Source organism: Callithrix jacchus, chromosome 16 (assembly GCF_049354715.1).
Source record: "Callithrix jacchus isolate 240 chromosome 16, calJac240_pri, whole genome shotgun sequence".
Classification (NCBI taxonomy): domain Eukaryota; kingdom Metazoa; phylum Chordata; class Mammalia; order Primates; family Cebidae; genus Callithrix; species Callithrix jacchus.
Genome location: NC_133517.1, coordinates 25,736,289 through 25,753,622, shown reverse-complemented (window position 1 = coordinate 25,753,622; position 17,334 = coordinate 25,736,289).

The window sequence follows — 17,334 nt, the reverse complement described above, 5'->3', positions numbered from 1 at the left end:
GCACCATCTCAGCTCACTGCAACCTCCACCTCTGAGGTTCAAGCAATTCTTCTGCCTCAGCCTCCCAAGTAGCTGGGACTACAGGTGCACACCATCATGCCCAGCTAATTTTTGTATTTTTAGTAGACACAGGGTTTCACCATATTGGCCAGGCTCGTCTTGAACTCCCGACCTAGTGATCTGCCCACCTCAGCCTCCCAAAGTGCAGAGATTTACAGGTGTGAGCCACTGTACCCAGCAATAAAACAGTTCTTAAGGTTTTTTTCGGCTGGGTGCAGTGGTCCACACCTGTCATCTCAGCATACTGGCAGGCTGAGGCAGGAGGATTGCTTGAGCCTAAAAGTTCACAATCAGCCTGGAAAACAAAGGGAGATCCCATTTCTACAAGAAATAAAATCAGCCAGGCATGGGAGGCTGAGGCAGGAGGGTTGCTTGAGGCCGGAAGTTTGATGCTGCAGTCAGCCATGACCGTATCACTGCACTACAGCCTGGGTGATAGAGCAAGACTCTCTCTCTCTCTTTTTTCTTTTTTTTGAGACCGGGTTTCACTCTGTCCCCAGGCTGCAGTACCATGGCACTATCTCGGCTCACTGCAACCTCTGCCCCCCAGGTTCAAGCAATTCTCCTGCCGCAGCCTCCCAAGTAGCTGGGATTACAGGCATGCACTGCCACACCTAGCTAGTTTTTGTATTTTTAGTAGAGATGTGGTTTTACCATGTTGGCCAGGATGGTCTCTATGTCTTGACCTTGTGATCCACCTGTCTCAGCCTCCCAAAATGCTGGGATTGCAGGCTTGAACCACCACACCCAGCGTGACCCACCGTGCCAGGCCTGACCCTGTCTCTTTAAAAAGAAAAAGTGGGAGATTGGCCTACTCACATGTAGATCTATCAAATCAGAATCTCTGGGAATGGGATTGGCCCATCAGCAGGATTAAAATCTTCCTAAGTGATTTCAACATGCGGTCAATGTTGAGAGACACCAGTTTATCTAGAGATGGCTGGGGTCAGACCTCTGGGTTACAGGCACCTTCCCCCAAATGGATAGGCTAGAAACGGGCTCTTTCCTTAGGGAAGTACTCATGGATACTGCTAATACTAATTCTGAATGCACTTAGGACGTACTGAGAGAACACAAAATAAGAGGATGAGATAGCTAAGGAGGGCTAGAAGGATAAATTGAAAGAAAAAATAAAGGCCAGGTGCAGTGGCTCATGCCTGTAATCCCAGCACTTTGGGAGGTCAGGAGTTTGAGGCCAGCCTGGTGAACACGTCGAAACCCCATCTCTACTAAAAATAAAAAATCCCATCTCTACTTAGCTGGGTGTGGTGGCATGTGCCTTGTAATTCCAGCTACTCAGGAGGCTGGGGCAGGAGAACCCCTTGAACCTGGGAGGCAGAGGTTGCAGTGAGCCCAGATTGTGCCATTATACTCCAGGCTGGGTGACACAGTGAGACTCTGTCTCAAAAAAAAAAAAAGAAAATCTAATTCAGCTGGGTGTGGTGGCTCACGCCTGTAATCCCAGCACTTTGGAAGGCTGAGGCAGGCAGATCACGAGGTCAAGAGTTTGAGACCAGTCTGATCAACATGGTAAAAACCCCGTCTCTATCAAAATTACAAAAATTAGCCAGGTGTGGTGGCACCAGTCTGTAATCCCAGCCACTCAGGAGGCTGAGGCAGGAGAATCCCTTGAACCCAGGAGGTGGAGGTTGCAGTGAGCTGAGTGTGCGCCATTGCACTCCAGCCTGCGCAACAGAGACTCCATCTCAAAAAAGAAAAAAATCTAATTCAATATCCACAGTTTTCTAAAGTAAGGGATTAGAAATTAAGCAGTATATCCCAGCAGGACACATTAGTTTACAACAAAACCTTGAGTAGAAGTGAGGACTTGTCCGTGCCAGTTCGGTCTAAACCTAATACAAGATGGAAGACCCTCCTTGTTTTCCAAGTCTGCTGCTGCTGAAACAATTTCATACTTCCAGAGAAGCTGAAAAATGTAGTACTATACGCAATTCCCACAACCTGACTTTCCCATACGTTAACGTTTTACATGGCCAAGTTTCAATGATCCAAGCCAGAAAATTAACATTGGTGCAATGCTATATCCTGTTACAAATGAATAATCAGAGGCCTAGAGGGGCTAAGGGACTTGCCCAAGGGCTTTCAGTCAACAAGTGGCTGAATGTCCATAACCTTTAAGGACACAAGTACCCAGTTTTCTTTTGTTTCATCTGAAGACCACTTTACATTGAAACATGTTTCTAGAATGAAGGCAAGACTACTTTACATTGAAACATGTTTCTAGAATGAAGGCTGGGTAAAAGCACTATGTTGTCTGGCTGAATCCGCGGATGCTAGACTAGAGACAGGGCTGCTAGAACTGCCTCACCCGCTCCTCTGGAAATAGGAGTAGCTTAAGCCCATGTAATTGTAAAGGCACGTGACAGCTCCTTCTAAGAAAGGCCTTTGTGCCCAGTTCAATGCTTTGCTGCTGTTGGATTCTTTTTTTCTTATTCTTTTTTTGCACAGGGTCTCACTCTGTTGCCCAGGCTGGAGTATAGTGGTGTGATCTCAGCTCGCTGCAACCTCCACCTCCCTCGTTCAAGTGATTCTCCTGCTTCAGCCTCCCTAGTAGCTGGGATTACAGGCTCAGACCACCACACCCAGCTAATTTTTGTATTTTTAGTAGAGACAGGGGTTTCACTATGTTGGCCAGGGTGGTCTCGAACTCCTGACCTCAAGTGATCCCCCTGCCTTGGCCTCCCAAAGTATTGGGGATTACTGAGCCACCGCACCCCTGCACTCTTAAAATTCTTAATTATTGGCTGGGCGCGGTGGCTCACCCCTGTAATCCTAGCACTTTGGGAGGCTGAGGTGGGTGGATCACCTGAGGTCAGGAGTTCAAGACCAGCCTGGACATCATGGTGAAACCCCATCTTAAAAGAAAAAAATTCTTAATTATTTTATCTTTGAACTTGTTTTGTAAGCAAAATTCCATGGTACAAAGAAGTATGAGCAGGAGCCGAGCGATAAACACACAGCAGGGTGGGACTCCAGCCTGCAGGCAATCAGGCCGATGGGGGCAGGGCAGGTGCTGGGGTGCCGCGAGGCTGGGACCTAAGTCGGAGTAGCTGTGGCCACTGTAGCGGCCCAAGGGCTGCGGGAGGGAGGAGGTCTGCGCGTCAGTCTCTGGAGTCAGTCCCTGCAGCACCTTGCCTGCCTGCCAGTTCACACAGGGCAACCGTTGTCAGTAAATCATTACAAAACGGAAGCCTCCGTGTGGACACTGCCATCGAGCAGATCAGGGGTTACTGGACTTCTGCAATGAGTTTAGACTCTCTGCTGTAGCATTGCAAAAGTGAATATCCACAGGCTTAGAAATTGAAATTTATTTTCTTTTTTTTGAGACGGGGTTTCGCCATGTTGGCCAGACTGGTCTCAAACTCCTGACCTCAGGTGATCCATCCACCTCCGCCTCTCAAAAAAAAGTGCTTTTTTTTTTTTTGAGATGGGGTTTTGTCATGTTGTCCAGGCTGGTCTCAAACTCCAGACTTTAGGTAATCGGCCCGCCTCAGCCTCCCAGTGGGTGGATCACCTGAGGTCAGAAGTTTGAGACCAGCCTGGCCAACATGGTGAAACCCTGTCTCTGCTAACAACAATACAAAAAATTAGCCAGGCATGATGTCAGGCACCTGTAATCCCAGCTTCCTGGGAGGCTGAGGCAGGATAATCGCTTGAACCCAGGAGGTGGAGGTTGCAGTGAGCCAAGATCATGCCCATTGGACTCCAGCCTGGGTAACAAGAGCAAAACTCCGTCTCAAAAAAAAAAAAAAAAAAAAAAGGCTGGGCGCAGTGGCTCACGCCTATAATCCCAGCACTTTGGGAGGCCGAGGTGGGTGGATCACGAGGTCAAGAGATCAAGACCATCCTGGTCAACAAGGTGAAACACCGTCTCTACTAAAATACAAAAAAAATTATCTGGGCATGGTGGCGAGTTCCTGTAATCCCAGCTACTCAGGAGGCTGAGGTAGGAGAATTGCCTGAACCCAAGAGGCGGAGGTTGCGGTGAGCCGAGATCGTGCCATTGCACTCCAGTCTGGGTAACAAGAGCGAAACTCCATCTCAAAAAAAAAAAAAAAAGCTTGGGGCTGTGGCTGAAGCCTGTAATCCCAGCACTTTGGGAGGCTGAGGCAGGTGGATCATCTGAGGTCAGGAGTTTGAGACCAGCCTTACCAATATGGTAAAACCCTGTCTTAAAACAAAAGAAAAAAAAATTCAGTTCACCTACAGGATTTGGCCACCTTTGTCTAAAAAATCACCATGAAAGAATGAACCAGAAGATCCAAGTATACCTAGTTTCCTCCTAATGCTTCCCCGACAAAGCTAGCTTTTATTTTTTTGCTGTGATAAAGTGATGAACGCTATTGAGAGGGTAAGATATTTAGCATCCTAAGGAGTGAATATTCAGACCCACTAATAATTGTAGTGGGTTGAATGGTGGCCCCTCAAAATGTCAGTGTCCTAAACCCATAAATATCACCTTATATGAAAAAAAGGGAGGTGAACACAGATTGCTTGATCCCAGGAGTTCCAGACGAGCCTTGGCTCACAGAATCCAGCCAATGTTTTATGTCTTCTTCTTCTTCTTTTTTTTCTGAGGCGAAGTTTCACTCTTGTTGCCCAGGCTGGAGTGCAATGGCGTGATCTCAGCTCACCACAACCTCCGCCTCCCAGGTTCAGGTGATTCTCCTGTCTTAGCCTCCTGAGTAGCTGGGACTACAGGCATGAGCCACCACGCCTGGCTAATTTTGTATTTTTTTTAGTAGAGATGGGGTTTCTCCATGTTGGTCAGGCTGGTCTTGAACTGCCGACCTCAGATGATCCTCCCACCTCGGCCTCCCAAAATGCTGGGATTACAGGTGTGAGCCATGGCGGCTGGCCATCTCCAATATTTTCTTTTTTTTTTTTTTGTTTTGAGACGGAGTTTTGCTCTTGTTACCCAGGCTGGAGTGCAATAGCACAATCTCAGCTCACTGCAACCTCTGCCTCCTGGGTTCAAGCAATTCTCCTGCCTCAGCCTCCTGAGTAGCTGGGACTACAGGCACGCACCACCATGCCTAGCTAATTTTTGTATTTTTAGTAGAGACGGTGTTTTACCTTGTTGACCAGGATGGTCTCGATCTCTTGATCTCGTGATCCACCTGCCTCGGCCTCCCAAAGTGCTGGGATTATAGGCATGAGCCACTGCCCCCATGTCTGGCCCATCTCCAATATTTCCTAACAGTAAAGTCTGTAGTCTCTAATAGGTAGAGGGTGACAGTAAGAGGCGGCTCACACTGGAGCTAGACTGTCTGGACTTGACCTTCTCTGCTCTTCTATTAGCCATGTGACCTTGAAAAAGGCATTTAACCTTTCTATGCCTCAATGTCCACATCTGCAAAATGGGGAAGGTAGTAACAGTCCTTAAGTAATTAGATTGTTTGTAGAATTCAAGGAGATAATATGTGTAAGGTGCTTAGAACAGTGGTTGGCACATAGTGAGTTATATGTAAATGTTAATCATTATTATTTTCTCAAAAGCAGAATTCTCTTGCTCCGTAATTGCTTATAATGGTAGAAAAAAAATAGGCAACAAATGTACGAATGTAGGAAAATGGTTAAATTATGGTGTTAACGTGTGCTAATTTTCTAGGGCTGCTTTAACAAAGAATTACAAATTGAGTGGTTTAAAATTACAATATTATCCGCCGGGCGTGGTGGCTCAAGCCTGTAATCCCAGCACTTTGGGAGGCCGATGCAGGTGGATCATGAGGTCAAGAGATCAAGACCATCCTGGTCAATATGGTGAAACGCCGTCTCTACTAAAAATACAAAAAACTAGCTGGGCATGGTGGTACGTGCCTGTAATCCCAGCTACTCAGGAGGCTGAGGCAGGAGAATTGCCTGAACCCAGGAGGCGGAGGTTACGGTGAGCTGAGATCGCGCCATTGCACTCCAGCCTGGGTAACAAGAGCGAAACTCCATCTCAAAAAAAAAAAAAATTACAATATTAATCAATTTATTTATTTGAGACAGAGTCTCTCTCTGTCAGTCAGGCTGGGGTGCAATGGCGTGATATCAGCTCACGGCACCCTCTTCCTTTCTGGTTCAAGTGATTTTCCTGCCTCAGCCTCCCAAATAGCTGGTACCACAGGCATGCACCGCTTCGCCCAGCTAACTTTTCTATTTTGAGTAGAGATGGGGTTTCACCATGTTGCCCAGGCTAGTCTCAAACTCCTGACCTCAGGTGATTCACCCACCTCGGCCTCCCAAAGTGCTGGCATTACAGAAGTGAGCCTTCATACCTAGCTGACAATAATTTATTCCTCAGTTTTGGAAGCTAGAAGTTCAACACCAGGATGTCATTGGAACAATGCTCTCTCTTTAAGGTTTTAACCTCTCTAAAATTTTAAGGAAAAAATCTGTCGCATACCTTTCTCTTAGTCTCTGATGTTTCTGACAATTCTTGGCATTCCTTGGCTTGTAGCTATGGAATTCCAATCCCTACCTCCGTTGTCACATGACATCTTTCCTGTGTCTCTCTACTCTTCTTTTTTTTTTTCAGAGACATGGTCTTGCTCCGTCCCCCAGACTGGCATGCAGTAGTGTGAACCCAGTTCACTGCCCCTGGCCTTCTTTTCTTATAAGGGCAGCAGTCAGTGGAATAGAGGCCTGCCTTACTCCACTATGACTTCACCTTAACTGATTACACCTGCAGCAACTCTATTTCCAAATAAGTTCACATTCCAAGGTACTGAGGATTAGGACTTTATCTTATCTTTTTGGGGAGACACAATTCAACCCATAGCAGTCTGTATATTACAAAGCCATTTAAAGTCATACTTCTGGCCGGGCGAGGTGGCTCAGGCCTATAATCTCCACACTTTGGGAGACTGAGGTGGGTGAATCACCTGAAGTCGGGAGTTTGAGACCAGCCTGGCCAGCATGGTGAAACTCCGTCTGTACAAAAAATACAAAAATTAGCTGAGTGTGGTGGCAGGCACCTGTAATCCCAGCTATGTGCGGGAGGCTGAGGCAGGAGAATCGCTTGAACCTGGGAGGCAGAGGTTGCGGTAAACCAAGATTGCTCCACTGCACTCCAGCCTGGGCAGCGGAGAAAGACTCCTCAAAAAACAATAGAGTTACACTTTTTAATTCTCCTTCTTGGAATTATTGCCCTTAGATACTCATGCATGGGTACAAATAGATATTTATTGTGGTGGTGTTTGTAATAGAGAGAAACTGGAAATAATCTCATATTCAACAGTAGAGGATAGACAAACATTGCTATTTCTCTCCCAAATGCGGCAGTTAGGAAGAATGGGGCAGATCTGTGTTTGCTGAGTAGAAAACCAGGAAAAACACATTTCAGAACAATGGGTATTTAGTCCTTGGATTCCTTCTCTTCTGTCTCATAGCTTTAATAATGATCTCTATGTGGACAAATCTTATATCTTCAGCCTGGACCTCTTCGCTAAGCCCAGATTCTGCCCAGCATTTCCACTATGAGGTCAAACAGGCATCCCAAACTTACTTTGTCCAAAAACAAATTCGTGAGATTCCTCCCTACCTCGCTCCACCCACAACTTCTCTATCTCAGTTAATGCAATTCTAATCTTCAGCTGCTCGCTCAAATATAAGCAAACAAGCAGGTATTGGGGGAGGAGAAGAGGCCTTGGAATCATCCTCTTGTCTCTTACCCCACATTGAATCCTTGAATTGGACCAGTCCTCACCACCTCCGTAGCTATCAGAGGCTCCTAACATCCTCTCTCTGGTGGACATTGTAGTATCCTCCTCATCAGGCTCCCTTTTTCTGTCCTGGCCTTCCCTCCCAACCTCCACCAGTACTGTCTGTTCTCAATACAACAGAGACACTGATCTTTTAATTTTACCTTTAAGACCCAGTCTCACTCTGTCCCCCAGGCTGGAGGGCAGGGGCATGATCACAGCTCACTGCAGCTTCAGCCTCTTCAGGCTCAGGTGATCCTCCCACCTTAACCTCCTGAGAAGCTGGGACTACAGGAATGCACCACCATGCCTGGCTAAAATTTTTGTATTTTTTGTGGAGACAGGGTTCACCACATTGGCCAGGCTGGTCTTAAAGTCCTGGGCTCAAGTGATCCGCCTGCCTTGGACACTCAGAAAGTGCTGGGATTGCCAGGCATGGTGGATCACACCTGTAATCCCAACACTTTGGGAGACTGAGGTGGGCGGATCACAAGGTCAAGAGATTGAGACCATCATGGCCAACCTGGTGAAACCCCGTCTCTAATCAAAGATACAAAAATTAGCTGGGTGTGGTGGCAAGTGCCTGCAATCCCAACTACTCAGGAGGCTGAGGCAGGAGAATCACTTGAACCCGGGAGGCAGAGTTTACAGTGAGCCGAGATCGTGCCACTGCACTCTAGCCTGGCGACAGAGTAAGACTGTCTCAAAAAAAAAGGAAGAAAGAAAGAAAGAAAAAGAAAAAGAAAATGCTGGGATTACAGGCATGAGCCACCATGCCCAGCTACACACTGCTTTTTTTAAAACCTAAGGTTCCCAGGTGCAGTGGCTCATGTCATTCCAGCACTTTGGAATGACTGAGGCTGAGGCAGGTAGATTACCTGAGGTCAGGGGTTTGAGACCAGCGTGGCCGATATGGTGAAACCCTGTCTCTACTATAAATACAAAAATCGGCTCGGTGTGGTGGCTCACGCCTATAATAATCCCAGCACTTTGGGAGGCCAAGGCAGGTGGATCACAAGGTCAAGAGATCGAGACCATCCTGGTCAACAAGGTGAAACCCTGTCTCTACTAAAAATACAAAAATTGGCTGGGCATGGTGGTGCACGCCTGTAGCTACTCGGGAGGCTGAGGCAGGAGAATTGCTTGAACCCAGAAGGTGGAGGTTGCGGTGAGCCTAGATCGTGCCATTGCACTCCAGTCTGGGTAACAACAGTGAAACTCCGTCTCAAAAAAAAAAGAAAAAAAAAAATTTTTTTTGTATGGGCGTGCTGGCGGGTGCCTGTGGTCCCAGCTACTGTGGAGGGGGAGGCTGAGACAGAGGAATTGCTTGAACCCAGGAGGCGAGGTTGCAGTGAGCCGAGATCGGGACACTGCACTCCAACCTGGATGACAGAGCTAAAGTCCTCTCAAAATCATTTGAGACTAGGATTTGAGACCAGTCTAGACAACATGGTGAAGCCCTGTCTCTACAAAAAAATACAAAAATTAGCCAGGCATGGTGGCGCACACCTGTAGTCCCAGCTATTCAGGAGACTAAGAGGGGAGGATCATTTGAGCCTGAGGGGGCAGAGGTTGAGGTGAGCTGAGATAGCACCACTGCACTCCAGCCTGGGTGACAGAGACTCTGTCTCAAAAGTAAGTAAATAAATAAAAGTAAAGCATAAAAAATGAAAACATTGCCGGGCGCGGTGGCTCACGCCTATAATCCCAGCACTTTTGGAGGCCGAGGTGGGTGGATCACGAGGTCAAGAGATGGAGATCATCCTGGTCAACATGGTGAAACCCCGTCTCTACTAAAAATGCAAAAAAATAGCTGGGCATGGTGGCGGGTGCCTGTAATCCCAGCTACTCAGGAGGCTGAGGCAGGAGAATTGCCTGAACCCAGGAGGCGGATGTTGCGGTGAGCCGAGATCGCGCCATTGCACTCCAGCCTGGGTAACAAAGTGAAACTCCGTCTCAAAAAAAAAAAAAAAACAACTAATTTTCTTGGGCAAAAACAAAGAGACAACTGTCTTGACCTTCATTTCCAACCCTAAAGACCACTGTACCTTAAGTCAGCCAAATGACCAGATGGGAAATGATTGCACTTTCAGCCAAGAAATGTAGTGCTAGGATCTTTTGTTTTAGCTCAATCTTTAGAAATGACATAAATATTGGTATTGGAAGGAAGCCATATAGTACTTTTAGATTAAAATCCTGAGGATTCTTTTTTTTTTTTTTTGAGATGGAGTTTCACTGTTGTCACCCAGGCTGAATGAAGTGCAGTGGCGTGATCTCGGCTCACCGCCTCCTGGCTTCAAGTGATTCCCCTGCCTCAGCCTCCCCAGTAGCTGGGATTACAGACATATGCCACCATGTCGGCTAATTTTGAATTTCCAGTAGAGACAGAGTTTCACCATGTTGGCCAGGCTGGTTTCAAACTCCTGGCCTCAAGTGATCTGCCCGCCTCAGCCTCCCAAAGTGCTGGGATTATAGGTATGAACCACACTGCGCCAGCCACAAAGAGGCTCTTAAATTTCATCAAGATTATCCTCTTGATTTTGGTTTTGATTTAGATTAAAAAAAAATGATAGCAGCTTGCAGTGAGCCAAGATGGGGACACTGCACTCCAGACTGGGGGATAGGGCAAGACTCCATCTCAAAAAAAAGATAGCTATACCAACAGGTACATGAGCCAGATACAATTATGTAGTGTCTCCTGAAGAGAGAAGCTTTGCCCACTGGGATTGAGTCTTATTAACCTTGGCCTAATTGTGGTCTTGAGCTGTCACTCATTTATTATTTATCTTCATACCCTCTAACCTGGTTCTCTATCCTTTTTAAACAAACAAGACAGCCCTAAGGGCTCTCTTAAGCCACCTAAAATACAGACATTCTTCCACTTACCCTAGATCCCTAGGCCCTCTCCTTACAAAAAATGGCGGAACCTGGAAGGACCAGCAGCAGGGTTCTTGAGCTAAATAAGCTTTAATGTTTGCATTCTTTAAGAAATCCAAGATATGCCTAAGGTCTAATATCCTGAAATGCATAAAATAAAAATAATTTTTTAAAAAAGAAAGAAATCCAAGACTAAAAAGCTATTGAGCTGGGTGTGGTGGCTCACGCCTATAATCCTAGCACTTTGGGAGTCGGGCAGTTCATGAAGTCAGGAGTTCGAGACCAGCCTGGCTAACAGTAAAACCCATCTCCACTACAATTACAAAAAATTAGCTGGGTGGCGGGTGCCTGTAATCCCAGCTGCTTGGGAGGCTGAGGCAGGAGAATCGCTCGCCTGCGACTCAGAGATTGCAGCTAGCCGAAATCCTGCCACTGTATTCTAGCCTGGGTGACAGTGCGAGACTCCATCTCAAAAAAAAAAAAAAAAAAGAAAGAAAGAAAAAGAAAAGGAAAAAAGGTATTGAAATCTTGGGGGTGTAATTTCGGGCATGTGTTAGCAGAGGCTGGGAGACTTCCAGGGCTTGCCTTCTTTGCCTGCCCATCAGGATGGGCCCCTAGTTATTGGCACTGTTTCCAGAGTCAAGATGGAAAGCAATCAAATGTCAATAGAGTGCTAGAGCTGTACCTACAACTGCCTTCTACAACACTGCAGCATCCAGTCCTCTAAATTGCCAACATCTAATTTAGGAATATCTTGCCAAGTTAAGTGGGTTAATTGTACCCTATTCTCTGTATCTCCCGCTTGCCCGGAGGCCATTTCAGCTAGTCACCAAGGTGTATTTTCCATCTTTCCTTTGTCTCTACACAGAGGGACATTGGCCCAGCCATGCCTCCCTTCTCCGTCTTTCACTGGCAAGGGTTTTCTTACAGATATAAACACAATCTTTTTGTCTGTCTCAGGTTCCCTCTGTCCTCCAGGTCATACTTTGAAGGAGTGGGGGAGGGGGAATCTCTTTAATTCTCACTCTACCTCACTTTTGTTCTAGAAAGCCTTCTAGAAAGAAGACTTTAAGATAACTCATGCAGAGCTTCCTAAACTTGCCAGAGGAGAAAAAGCACCTGGGCTGCTGGTTAAAATACTGACGCTCAGGCTCTACTGAGTGACTCCAGGGAATGGGTTCTGGGAATCTTTCATTTTAATCAGGACCTCAGGTTATTTTTTTATCACTAGGATAGTTTTGGAAACAGAGGTCTAATCCAGTGCTTCTCGAACTTTAGCACGCCTCCGAATCCCCTGAAGGCCTATTGAAATCCAGATTGCGGGGCCACCTGGGAGTTTCAGCTTCAGTAAGTCTAGGGTAGGGCCCGGGAATTTGCATTTCTAATCAGATCTATTCAGATCCCAGGTGATGCTGATGCTGTTGATCAGGGAACCCCACCCTATGAAGCACTGATTTGTCCAGTGGCTTCATTTGAAAGTGAGTTATCTAGCTGTGAAGGGATTTAGGCATCACGACTGAAACGATAAGAATAGTGCTAGGTCAGTAATTAAACGCACTAACTGAAGGACACTTGCTAGAAAACAAATCGCCCCTGACTGCAAACCTCCTGAACAAGCCCATACCCCGTCTCTAATTAAATCTGCTTTTCTCAAGCACTGGAATTACTGATGAATATACCAATTTCTGATCCTCTTATTTTTACAGTTTTTAATTTCATTTTGCTTTCTAGTCTTTTTTTCTTTGCAAATTAGCAAAATAAGTGTGGAAGATTTTGCATCCTGGCAAGAGAACTTCCCAACTATTGTAAAAAAAAATTTTTTTTTTTTTTTAGCCAAGGTTTCGCTCATTTTCCAGGCTGGAGTGCAGTGGAGTGATCACGGCTCACTGCAACCTCCACCTCCTGGGTTCAAGTGATTCTCCTGTCTCAGCCTCCCGAGTAGTTGGGATTACAGGCTCCTGCCACCACGCCTAGCTAATTTTTTGTATTTTTAGTAGAGACAGGGTTTCCTTATGTTGGCCAGGCCTGTCTTGAACTCCCGACCTCAGGTGATCCTCCCACCTCGGCCTCCCAAAGTGCTGGGATTACAGGCGTGAACCACCTTGCTCAGCTTTTTAATATGGTTTCATTGGAAAAAGTTATTCTAATTCCAAACAAATAAACTTTGAAGAAACTTTGGGAACACAGCTTGCTGACTCCAGCACAGTGCAGTGTGTGTTTTGGTAGGTTCATTACAGATTGTGGGAATGGTGCAAGAACTAAGCTAACTGGAAGCAGAGTGCATCAGCCGGCATTTTGCTGATCAATTACGTATTGATGCGTTTGCTCCTGTAAGTGAGTCTTTGGGGAGTGACTAAAAAGGGATCCAATACTTGAATGCTGTGCTACTTTGCAGACATTATGAGAGTTAATAAAACTCATTACCTTTTAGCTTCTTAGCTTCCTTCTGGCAAGGGACAAAACACTAATTTACTCTAGCATAGCCTTCTGTGTGTGTGTGTGTGTGTGTGTGTGTATGCAAGCCATTAAAATAACTTTCATGAAAAACAGTGGAGAGTGAAAACGGGTTATCAACATTTTATCAGCAATTTATTTGTGGAATCGTATGGTTTCAGTGCACTATTATGTGGATTCTACTTTCTAAGATGCCTGCTTCTTGGAATGTAAATCTCATCAAGAGAGGTTGTGGTAACCTCATATGCATTTATAGATAAATATTTTCATTCGTTGCCAAGGACCTATGAGGAACATTAGAATGCCCAGCTGTGGTTGGTGGGCAAGGGGAGAAGAGAAAGAGAATTTATGAAAATGTTAATTATTGTTTCATGGGGTGAAAGGGTGCAAACTTTAAAAAATTAAAATAATTTAATGAAAGGGAAAGGGCAAATGGCCTTTTCAAGATCTTTAGGCAGAAAAGTTTCAATGCATTACACAGGGAGAAAAATATATTAGAGATTCATGTTAATTGATACCACAAATTGAGCTGTGTTGTTGGTACTTTTTAAAAGGTGTTTCTGTAAATACTGGGAAAATATAATAAATAGTCAAACAGGAAATTTAGATGTAAATTAAACTTGCAAGAACTAAGCAAAAGTAATCAGAATTAAAGAAAAAATGTAATAAAACAAAAGTTCTGTTTTCAAAGATGCTTCTTTTTAATCTTTTTTTCAAGAGACTTATACACTTAATTTTTATCCATTAATGTCAGAGATGGGTCTCTAAGATTCTGCTTTGTACATGGTATAGGAAAATAATTCAAAAATGGATTTTTCTGTCTAGTATAACATTTTGGAAGGCATAGGGGTGAGATGCCAGGGAATGAAATGAAAAATCGGGTGTCTGGGAGTCTGTGCCTCAGAAAAAATTGTAAGAGACGAACAGTAAAGACAATGTTGGCTGAGTAGATACATTGAAAGAATAACCTGCATCTCGCTCGCACACCTATGTCTTTACTGGAAAAAAGAAAAGATGATGATCAACAGTTTGTACATTTTCAAAGTAATTTAAAACATTGTTTATTATGTGCTTATTATACATCATACTACAGAAATATGTGTAAAATAACCTACCTGCCCCCGCCCCCACAATATTTATTGAATCAGATTAGCTCTTCCATTCCCATTTTCATCGGTAAACTAAGGTAGAGTATGAATAAATGACTACGTTTCCTGGAAATTAATTGGGAGTTGTAGCCAGTGAATCTTGAGTTCATGCCATGCTTTCTCAGGCTTTCTCTCCGTGGACTTATAAAAATGTTTATTTTATAGCTACTGAAGCAAGCTGCACCTGTTTAAGAATGAAATTTAATGTTAGATTTTGCATTCACTAGAATCTGTTAGGTAATCATTCTTTAAGAGGAAAAAGTATTGCGCACAGATGCTTCACGTTTCTTTTGTGGTCCTATGAATCCATTCATTGATGAATGTCTCATGAAAAAATAAAAAGGTCAGAATGGACTTTCTGGCATATAGACCCAGCTAGTTAATAATCTACAGATTGGACTTGTCTGTTCCTTTAGGAAAGACCTGGCCCAAACTCCAAGACCTAATAAATCTAATTAGTACGTGTTAAAATAATTGCAGTTGCTGCACTGAGGTTAGCAGTGAGTGACACTGATGATTTGGGGAGTGATCGGAGAGGGGGTGGGGGGCTGGGGGTAGCAAGCTTTTAAAACCTTTAAAGGTTTTCAGAGTTTTCTGCCTCATTGTAATCGTGCAAAGATGAGGCAGGGACCCATGACTCGCTTTGGCTCTTTGTGCTAAAGGGTCTCTATTTAGGTTAAAACGAAGCACTTAGCCCAGGTTTTAAACAATGAAAGGTACTTAGGCTCTAATACCTTAACCCTGCAGAGCTATTGTCTACTTGCAAGTATATTCTATAGGCTTTGCACTCAAGATTGATCTATGTAAATAAGAAAACCTTTTGTTAAGGAAATTTAGGAATGCAAATAAATATGCAAGAAAAAGAAGCAATTAAAAAATCTTTAAGTTAAATTACTAGTCATTCAAGTAATAAAGCAATCGAGAAAAAAATAGAAATGTGTGTGGGTTGTAAATGTGTATTTATTGAGTTGCAATATATTCTTTAGTTTAAAAAGCATCTGTGTGAGGGAAGGGGAGAGAAAAATAAGTGAATAAAAAGCACTAGGTGAAACAGAATCGCACCACTTGTAAATTTGATTGGGAGCAGGTAAACCGAGTTAAGTGAAACACTTAGTCGTACACATCAATCGTTTTTCTATTTTCTGAACATAATTCGAGTGTGTCAGATACAGCCTAGTCATTCACAGTTTATTTTTCTGTTACTTTATGTAAAGAGACTAGGTAAGCATCAAAAAATATCTTACATTTACTGGGGAAAATTTCAAGAAATCTATGTTTTACTTTTGTCACTTTTGGTGATCATAACTATGGGGCAGTAATTTTATCCGATATTTTTAAGATAAGGCAAATCTCAATGACATTTTTCTTGCGTATATTGATGTTTTCTAATGGGTTCATGAAGTATGTGAACAGAAGCTTTTCTTAGCTTTCCGTGGGGCCAAGGTCAGCAGGCCTGCATCCTATCCCCCTCAGGCTTACAATGAATGTGTGACCTTGGGCAAGTCAATTACCCTCTCAATGCTTCTGTCTCTTCCGCTGTAAACGGGGAATAATAAACGTAATAGTAAATCAGAAAAATGCTGCTTGGATTGAAGAGACTAATGCAAAATACCCAGCCGTGTGCTTGACTTGCTCATTAGAGTATGCTTATTATTTTTTGGTAAATATCTTATTACACATGAAAGTTATGTTTAATATTCATAAACTTGTAAAATCTTTGCTGCGTTTTCTAGTAGAGACCAAAACATTTACTGAGTATTTATTTGCTTAGGGTTTTGGGTTCTTTAGATGCCTTTTCTCATTTGATTTTCACAGTCATTCCATGAGGCAGGAATTATTACGGTCATTACATGTAGGGAGTAAACTGTCCAAGGCCACATGTTGTGGCAGAGCTGGGATGGGGTTCCCGGTCTATCTGGCTCAGTACTGGGTACATACTCAACTGTGTGTCGTCACTGTGGATTGGCCCTCAGCCCTTTTCCATCCCTATATGCTGTCCCTGAGTGAATTCATTCATTTCTGTGCCTTTCCCTGCCAGTGATGAGTCTGTAGTTAAAGCCAGATCTTTCTCCTGTGCTCCAGACCTATTATTTCTAAATGCATACTCTTTAGAGCTCAACTTGAACTCCTTTCCCAACTAACTGTCCTTCCTGAATTCTCTATTGCCACTTAATGGTCTATCATCACTTAATGGCAGTATCAGAAACTTGGGAGTGACCCAGGATTCTGGGTCTGTCTTTCCTTTGTCTTCCACATCCAATTCACTGGTATCAGATCCTGTCTCATTTCAACTTCAAAGTAGCTCTCAAATTTTCCCTCTTCCAGCTAAGAGTCATTACCTTAATTAAGAGTCTATTACCTTAATTCAGAGTCCCCACACCTTGCCCCATTTTTTAGAGACAGGTATCCTTTCTCAGCCTCCAAAACCACTGGGTTTTTTTTTTTTTTTTTTTGAGACGGAGTTTCGCTCTTGTTACCCAGACTGGAGTGCAATGGCACGATCTCGGCTCACCGCAACCTCCGCCCCCTGGGTTCAGGCAATTCTCCTGCCTCAGCCTCCTGAGTAGCTGAGATTACAGGCACGCGCCACCATGCCCAGCTAATTTTTTGCATTTTTAGTAGAGACGGGGTTTCACCATGTTGACCAGGATGGTCTCGATCTCTTGACCTCGTGATCCACCCGCCTCGGCCTCCCAAAGTGCTGGGATTACAGGCTTGAGCCACCGCGCCTGGCCTAACCACTGGGTTTATAAGTGTGAGCCACTGTGCCTGGGCCAGTTTGTACTTTCTCCCCCTCCTCCCTGCCTCCTCCCCACTCCTCCTCCCCCTCCCCCCCTTCCTCCTCCTCCTCCTCCTCCTTCTCCTCCTCCTCCTCCTCCTCTTCCTCCTCCTCCTCCTCCTCCTTTTTCTTCTTTTCTACAGGGTCTTGCCACATCCCGGGCTCATCTAATTTTTGTATTTTGTGTAGAAATGAAGATTTGCCATGTTGCCAGGCTGGTCTCGAACTCTTGGGCTTAAGCAATCCACCTGCCTCCCAGAGTGCTGGGATTTCAGGGGTGAGCCACAGCACCTGGCTTACCAGTTGG